This window comes from Pan troglodytes, chromosome 6, assembly GCF_028858775.2.
Source record: "Pan troglodytes isolate AG18354 chromosome 6, NHGRI_mPanTro3-v2.0_pri, whole genome shotgun sequence".
NCBI lineage: Eukaryota > Metazoa > Chordata > Mammalia > Primates > Hominidae > Pan > Pan troglodytes.
In genome coordinates this window covers 63,066,022-63,073,502 of record NC_072404.2, presented here as the reverse complement: position 1 = coordinate 63,073,502, position 7,481 = coordinate 63,066,022, and the positions used below count along the sequence as shown (strand labels likewise).

Sequence of the window (7,481 nt, the reverse complement as noted above, 5' to 3'; positions counted from 1 at the left end):
AGCATTATGATATTCATTCATACCATGGTATGTATGTATAGTTTTTTTTTTAGCAAGGAAACATTTGGTAATCTGACATGAAACTGTAAAGGTGGTTTGAAGTTAGAGTTATTCTTTAACATCCATTTTGTTGACAAGGACTGAGAGGAGGCAATTCACCTGAGCAAAAGTTACCTAAGAAAATGAGCTCACTCATTCTAAACTTCAGAACCCAGCTGTGGCTACTCTGCCCTTTTCAGGAATGAGGTACATTTACTTTTCTCCCAGTGGCTCTCCTTTCTAACAATCGCAGGGTCAGGGCCATCCTGCTTCTACAGGTAACATGACAATTATGGGCCTGAGGGAGATAAACTGACAGCATCCCTTCCTTATAACCATGGCTCAGGGACCACAATTCCCACACAGACTCACTCCAAGACTCAGCCAGGTGAGCGTCTGTTTCTCAGCTTCATTACCAGTGAGCGATCAAGACTCAGGTGGGCGATGTCTGTAATTCTCTCATGATTTGTTCTTACATCTCACTGAATTATAACTAGTCAGTACATGTTTCTAGATGAAATATTAATATTATGAATATACAAATATATAGATTTGTGGAAGAAAATTTGACATTATGTAATATTTGAATTTGAATTTTGACTATTTTCCATTTTAATAAAGTAGTACAAATTATTTTATGCATTTATGCAAATCTTTACATTTTAAGACAGTACAAATCTGCACTGATTCAGAGTGATGTAATTATACTACTTCAGGTTTATTTAAATTTGGAGATGCTGTAGTGTATTTCTAATACTTAAGGACGATTTGAACGATCATGTGATAAAACAAGATTTTTTTTTCATATTTCCAGAAATCTTTTTTATTTCTTTAGATATATAAAACACTGTTACTTTATATTCTCTCTGATAATTCCAGTATCTGTGTCTACAGAGTCTACCTGTTGTTTCTGCTGGGTCTCATAGTGTATTGTTTTCTTGTGGTGTTTATGAATTTTAAAACTGGAGATCACATTTTCTTTTCTTTTCTTTTTCCTTCCTTCTTTCTTTTCTTTTTTCTTTTTTTTTCTTTTTTTTTTTTTTGTAGATATTGGGGGGGGGTCTCTCACTACATTGGCCAGGCTGGCCTCGAACTCCTGGCCTCAGGTGCTGGGATTCCAGGCATGAGCCACCGTGGCCGACTGAGATATTCATTTTCCTTGGAACTTGATCAACACAAAATCCTGAGGCCTAGTGTGGTTGTTTCCTCTGGGGCTCATTCTCAACCAGGGACACTTCTGCCTCCAGGGACACATTGTGACATGCTGAGACAGTTCTAGGTGTCATAACTGTGTGTGCATGCACGTGTATGTACCCGCGCATGCTACTGGCACCTCATGGATAGAGGCCAGGGATGCTGCTCACATCTTGCAAGGAGACTGACCCACCCAGCGTCACTAGGGCGGGCTCCAGGCAGGGTCCGCATGTGCCTCTGCCAGCCACCTAGACTGTGCCAGCCGGGGCCACTTTAAATTCTCCCCTCGTGGTCTCTAGGGCCACACACTAGCCTGATTGCAAGCTGTAAACTTGGATGACCCATATTTTTTTCACCTTGCATGGAACACCAAGGCTGAGAGGCAGTTTTCCGGGAGGTGCCAGCCTGTCTCACATTTCTGCCTTAGCTGCGGGGTCCAGCTCTATGTGGGCAGTCTCCTGATGAAGTCACCCTGGGACAGACACTGTTCTGTCTTCTGCTTCCAGTCCTGCAAAGATGCCCGGATCCCCCAGGGCATGGCAGGCACCCTCAAAGGCAGATGTGGGGAGGCCCTGGTGGGCAGACCCCAGCCTGCTGATGTCGGGGGGCTTCTCCCCGGCTGCCGCTGGCCCATCCACTGCACTGCAGTCCACCTGGTGCTGGCGCTGTGGGACACAGGCCTTCAGGACCCGCTCCCTTTCCCACCCAGGAGGGTTGAGGCCTGGCGTGCTTATGTCCTCTGGAAGCCTCCCTCCCATCCTCAGGGTAGGAAAACAGCTGCACGCTGGTCTGGCTTGGGCCTGTCCTGGGACACCTCTGCAGCCCGGGTGCAGCAGGGGATGTGGCTCTGTGGGGTTGCTGTGGGCAGGTTATCGTGGAGCTGGGTTCCAGAAGGGAGTTGCCGCGCTGGCTGCCAGGACCCCTCCTCTGAGACAGGGGTGCCTTGTGGGACAGTGCACCAAAGTGCCCTGGACACGAGGGGATCCTGCGCCCCACACACACTGACCCTGCATCGGGGGCCCTGCGCCCCACACACACTGACCCTGCATCGGGCGCCCTGCGCCCCACACACCCTGACCCTGCATCGGGGGCCCTGCGCCCCACACACACTGACCCTGCATCGTGTGCCCTGCGTCCCACACACACTGCCCCTGCATCGGGGGCACTGCGTCCCACACACACTGACCCCGCATCAGGGACCCTGTGCACCCCCCCCCCCCCCACACACACACACACTGAACCTGCACTGGGGGCCCTGGGCTGCAGAAGCCATCCGTGATATTGCCGTGCCCCTGGCTCTGGTGGCACTGGGGCCCTCCAGGCTGGGCTGAGCATGAGGCCCCCACCAGTGCGTACCCCAGCACCAGCGGGAGTGGGCCTGGGCACAGGGGCAGGGAGTGACACCCAAGGGGACCTGTCCCAGCCTCCTCCTGTACCTTGGCTGGGTTCTCCTTTTCCTTGGCTGAGAGAAGTGGTTCCTCCTGGATGAAACCTGGGATCAGGCTGAGCGTGGGAGGAAAGCGGGGTGAGCAGGACCCCAGACCTTGAGAATCCTGAGTGAGGGGGTGACAGACTCTCCCTATGACACGCCTGGAAAGTGGGGGCCCAGGCATCTGGGGACAGGCCCTCCTGGGGAGCCAGGTTCACAGGTTGTTTTGTGGGACACAACGTGGGGCAGCGTCCTGGCCAGGATGAGGAAGACCATCACCGCGGGGTCTGCGGGAGGCACAAGCAAGCCAAGCTCTCGTCCACCCGGCTCCGGGATCTGCTGCAGCCAGAGTCTCTCAGCCTTGGCCAGGACCTGAAGTCCGACCGCCATCCCTGGGGCTTCCCTGCCAGGCGAGCAACCCCCGCTTAGAGGCCTTCCCCATCCCCTCCATCTGCTCCCGTCCGAGAGACAGCCTCCTTGTCCTGGTGCCCTGGTTGAGGTGGGGGTAAGCTGCCTTGGATCCCCCAGGTCTGGGGCGCAGCCTCAGCGCCGCATCTGTGCCGTCTAGCGCCCTCTGCTGGCCGTTATCGGAAGTGCAGCCTGGCGTGAGCAGTGCCTTTCCCTGGAGATGGGACCCAGGGCAGCACCGCTGGAAACCGGGCGACCAGAGATCTGGTAACTGGTGGAGGGGTCCCTCACTGTCCACTGACAGCGGCAGTAGTAGCTGCGGACTATGCGGACTCAAGAGAGCCTCAGCCCATGTCAGCACCGGAAGCCAAAACCGAGTCAAGGGCTCGGTGTGGGGGACAGACGGGGACAGGCCCCGGGGAGCCTGGATGGCAAGGGGTGCAGGAAGGCGCCCATTCCGGGACTGCCTGGGCCTGCCGGGGATCTCCAGCCAGAGAGGTTGGGTGCGACAGAGTGCTCGCTCCGAAGGGCTGAGTGCCAGGCTGGCCCTGTGGGCCGGCTCAGCCCACACCAGCAAGATGAAGGTGGGGTCCAGAGGCCCCCCCGTCCTGCTGGCTCAGGGCGCGGGCCTCAAACAGCTGCTTAATGAGCGCTGACTTCTGCTCCAGCTGCGTGATGCACTCACTCTTCTCGGTCGCCTCCTGGGTAAGGAGTCAGTTCTGCTCCTTCAGCATGAGGATGGTCTGCTGCTGACAGCCCGGGGACGAGGTTGACCTTAGGGCACAGCAGGGGGCCCGGAGGAGGACGTGGGCAGGGCCCAGCTGGCACAGGCCGCAGCCAGCAGCTCCCCCAGGCACCCGGTCACCTCCTGTACCTTGGACAGTAGCCGCCCCAGTGGGCGGGGGCTCCCCGTGGCCCCAAAGTCGGCGCTGGCTCTGCTCTGGCCCAGGCGGCACTGGCGCTCCTGCACCCGTTGCAGCTGCTGCTGGTACCAATCACGGCCCCGCGCCATCATCTCCAAACCCTGCAGCAGCACCTCCTTCTCCTGCTCCAGCTCCTTCATCTGCTTCAGCAGGCCGCAGTCCACGCCGCTGGTGATGGTGTGACTCGGACGTTCTCCTCGGGCGCTGGGCCCCGCGGGGCATCCCCTGAGTCTGCCTCCAAGGCCCTGCAGGTCGCTGCACCTGCGTCCGCGCTGGGGCTCTGTTCCAGGGCCGCGCTCTGGGACCGCTCCGGTTCCACGGGGCAGGGCGCCGCCTCGGCGGGGGCGCACAGCTGCTCTGGGCTGCCGGCCGCGCGGCTGGGACAAGCCAGAGAAGCGCGCTCGCCCAGGGGCAGGGCCTTCCTCTCCGGGACCATCCGCGGCTCGTCGGCCGGCGCGAACAGCAGGCGCTGCGGCGGCTGGTTCCCGGGCCGGGCCGGGCTGGGGCGTGGGTGGGGTCCCGGGGGCCGCCGTCGGCGCTCAGCAGCGCGGTGCGCAGGCCGGCCACGAAGCGCTCGAAGGTCAGGTAGCCGCTGGCCGGGGCCACCTCGCGCAGGCCCTCCAGGACCCCGCGGGGCAGCTCCCGCGCGTCGGCGCCCTGCCAGCGGGACTGGATCTCGCGCAGGTGCTCGCAACCGCGCCGCCGGTCGTACAGGATGTGGAACAGCGTGCGCAGGCTCTGCAGGAAGGCGAGCGGCAGCCCGTCTGTGCTGCGCGCGGGCGCGGCGGGAGGCATGCGGCTCCGCTGGGCCGTCGTGTTCCGGGCCATGGGTTCAGTCCACGCGTCCACCTGCGTGCGTCCCAGCGCCGCCCCGTGGCGGGGCCGGCCAGACGCGCTCCCAAGGTTTTTAATATACTTCACATTAAGAAGATTTTAGTAGATGACCATAATAAAATTATGTTTAATCCTATTATACTAATTGCTAATAGGGAGTTTTTTTTACTACCACAAACTATCTGAAAAGAACACCTTCTGCTATGTATCTGCTATATAATTTTTACAGGATACATGAAACTTTGCATGCATGAATGTGATGTTCAGCATGATGTCAGACTGATGTGATATCACAGCCACTCAAAGCATTATTATTTTTTTCCAAAATATATCAGGTGATTGCTTTTCCCATTAGCACAAAATCTACTTCAGTTCTGTTCTACAAACACCCATGATTCATTTTTATATACATGTCACAGTTCTGGGTGATGAAAACTAAATGAAGGAATGCAAAAAGTGAAAACTAAATGCTTAATAAAGAAGTGTGTCCTTGATACTATAGGAGCACAGATAATGTGCGCCCTCTACAGATGTGACTGTGCATGTGTGGGTGTTCGATCAACTTAATAATTTTGTTTATCATATAATGATCAGGCTGTAGGTTTAAGAATTTATATGTGATAATCAACATTAATCAAAATAAATGGATGGATTTAAAATGATAATGACGGTGATAATTTTGAATCTGAAGTAAGTAACATTGATGATGGAAGTTTTATTGGTTGATTTTTTCAGGTACATAAAATATTTCCTCTTTGCCATTAAAGTGAACACAGTTTCCACTTATGTTATCATTCAAAAGTGCCTTCTTTGCCCAAGCTGTTACTGGAGTCTTGGCCAACATCTTCCTCCTTTTCTCTGGTACCACGACGCTCCTTCTGGATCCTAAGCCCACTGACCTGACCACCAGTCACTTGGCCCTCGTCCACATCATGATGCTGCTCACCATTGTGTTCTTGGTGTCTCCAGACCTTTTTGAGTCCCTTCATTTTGACTTCAAGTGTAAGACGCTTTTCTACCTGAGCAGGGTGATGAGGGACCTCTGCGTCTGCACCACCTGCCTCCTGAGCACGCTCTAGGCCATCACCATCAGCCCCAGCACTTCCTGGTTGGTGAGGTTTAAACATAAATTCACAAATCATATTTCATATATTCTTGTCTTCTTATGGTCCCTCAGTTGTCCTGCAGTAGTTACATAATCTTTGACACTGTGGTTTCTTTTAATATGACTCAGACCAGTTTTCTGACACTCAATAAAACTGCCTCATTTCCCCAAGGAAGTCCATCATCTGGAGCCTTATTTTTCTACTCTGTCATTATCCAGAGATGTCTCCTTTGTGGGAATTATGCTGCTCTCCAGGGCATACATGGTGACTCTCTTGTGCAGGCATGAGAGGCCATCCCAGCACTTTCACAGCACCAGACTCTCCAAGAGTCTCTCCAGAAAAAAGGGCCTCCGAGACCATCTTGCTGTTGGTGAGTTTCTTTGTGGTTATGTACCAGATGGATTTGAGTCTCTCATCCTACTTGATTCTGATATAAACATATGATTCAGTCATCCTGGGTGTCCAGAGGCTTGTGACCAGGGCCTATGCCACTGTGAGCCCTTTGGTGCTAATAAGTTCTGAAAAAAGGATAATTGATATTCTGCAAATGATGAGACAGAAGTATTGTATATTTTTTTCCATGAAAATAATTATCTGAAAAGGAGATTCTAACATCAGTTAAATTATTCAAGTATCAGAGGATTTGATAATTTATTTCATTACATTGTATAGAGTTTAGCACTTTTATTTTATGTAAATCATTTGGAAACTGATGCTGCCAAAGACTTGATGGATCCTTTTGTTCATTGTCCACCATGATTTGATAGCCCAATATGTTTGCAGTTTCTTGCATTTCATTTTGATTCCTTGAACTCCATTTTAAATTTTTTTTCTTTTTGAATTGTATTCTTAATAAGCTCATATTGGTAATAAGATTTCCCACTTTTTTACTTTTGGAAATCATGTAGTGCATCCTCACTTATTCAAAATATGTTAGTGAAGTATCTAATTATTGGTTGAACAGTGACTTATCTCAGCACTCTTACTTATTTCTCTGTTTTCTGACTGAACACGGGCTGTGAAGACTTTGCTCTCACCTTCATTGGTTCTCTCTTCTTTTCTCTCTTATGGCTTTAAAATTTTTTCTTTTCTTTGCTGTTATGCAGTTTGACTTTTATTTCTGTTGAGTATTTTTTATTGGTAGGTCACTATTAATCACAATACACTTCTGCATTCAAGGGTTCCCATCTGATATTCAGTTTCAGAAATTTATAAATATTTGTTATTAATGTGATTTGTTATTTATATGTAAGCTAGTGAAACCAATGTATTTGATTTCATTTCATTTTATTCTTTGTACATGTATAATCATTTTTGTATTGTGATTATTTCGTTTTTCTGTAGTTCTTTTATTTACTCATCTCAGTATTCTAGTTCACTAATCCTGTTGTTATTAACTTGGTTTAATAATTAAACCATACACTGTATATTAAATTTATTTAAATTTCAGTTGTTCAATTTCTGTTTGAGTCTTTGCAAAACATGCCTGTTTAGTGTGTGTGTGTGTGTGTGTGTGTGTGTGTGTGTGTGTGTGTGTTTGAGAAAGAA

The 7,481-nt window shown here is 50.8% G+C and overlaps 2 pseudogenes; one reads left to right on the top strand and one right to left on the bottom strand.

Moving 5' to 3' along the window:
* Positions 1-3,017: 3,017 nt before the first annotated feature.
* On the bottom strand, positions 3,018-4,821 carry LOC472379 (suppressor APC domain-containing protein 2-like; annotated as a pseudogene).
* On the top strand, positions 5,613-6,531 carry PANTROV1R-PS223 (vomeronasal 1 receptor panTroV1R-ps223 pseudogene; annotated as a pseudogene).